Source organism: Orycteropus afer, unplaced genomic scaffold (genome assembly GCF_000298275.1).
Source record: "Orycteropus afer afer isolate SDZICR_OR568_19922 unplaced genomic scaffold, OryAfe1.0 scaffold00406, whole genome shotgun sequence".
Taxonomy (NCBI): domain Eukaryota; kingdom Metazoa; phylum Chordata; class Mammalia; order Tubulidentata; family Orycteropodidae; genus Orycteropus; species Orycteropus afer.
Window position 1 is genome coordinate 2101380 of NW_006921993.1, and position 1264 is coordinate 2102643.

Consider the following 1264-nt stretch of genomic DNA (forward strand, 5'->3'; position numbering starts at 1 on the left):
CCCCTTCAAATAAGAAGATATACAAATGGAGTATTATACAAACTCAAACCCACTGCTGTCCAGCCGATTCCAACTCACAGAGTAGGACTGTCCTATTGGGTTCCCAAGGCTGTAAATTTTTACAGCCAATTTTTCTACCCTGGAGTGGCTCCATTTTCCTTCAAGGAGTCACTGGTGGGGTCAAACCATCGACCTTTTGTTTAAAAGCCCAATGTGTTAACAACTGCCCCACCAGAGCTCCTTTTAGTGGGCTGTAATGGAGCCCAGTAAGTCTAAGATAAATAAAACAGTACTGTAGTTATGATGAAAGAGCTCTGGTGAACTAATGCCTAAGGCATTTGACTGCTAGCCAGAAGGTTGGCGGTTCAAACCCACCAGTCACTCTGTGGAAGGGAGAATGGGCACTCCATTTCCATAAAGATTTACCACCTCGGAAACCCAAAAGGGGTCACTATGAGTCAGAATCAATTTGATGGTAGTGAGTTTGGCTTTGTTTGGTAGTTATGGTGAATGCAGATAAAATTTCAAAGCCTTGAATTTGCAATCATGAATCTGTCTTGCCCATACCCTCACCAGTTTAAGTTTCTGAGGATTTGGGGATTATTTGCTCTGAGGAAGGAAAAAAAAAAAAAAAAAACAGGCAAATTTACACTATTTCAAGCCTAAAAGTTAACGCTAAACTCTCTAATGTGTCTTAACATGTTGTTAAAATATAAAATTGCCAAGGTCTAAAAATATCTTTTGCCTACATAATAATTATACTAAGTGAGTTTCCTAGTATTTCCTTTCTCTCCGATTGCACCTTGGTTGATATTTAGCCTTAAAAAGTAGTAGAGGAACATATTTATTATAAGCAAGACTCCATTATTGTGAAAGATATTTAGAATAAAGAGAGAATATAATTAATATTAAGAAGGGGGAAAATCACCAAAGACTGCCCAGAAGTTTTAAAACAGTACAATTCACCTGGATACTTTATGTCATTGTCCCCTTCTCCAAAATCTCCAAATAATAATAGACTCTATTGTCCTTGGCAAGATAGCAGAGTATGACTTATCTACTTGCATCATTCATTTTTAGGTCAGCTCATCTAGTCTTTCAGCTTCCTGAGTTTCTCTCTGCAAAGGAGATATATGATGAAAAATAATCATGACAATGGAAATTGAATGTTCTTAATGGTATCAGAATAGTAGATCTTGCTATGGACGTATACAAAAACCTTTATTCCGATGATATTTCTCATGTTTTTTTTTTTTTTTTTTTT

General features: G+C 36.6%; 1 pseudogene; it reads left to right on the top strand.

Moving 5' to 3' along the window:
• Positions 1 to 256: 256 nt before the first annotated feature.
• The window catches only part of LOC103208051, a 4134-nt pseudogene continuing 3126 nt past the window's right edge, over positions 257 to 1264 (top strand).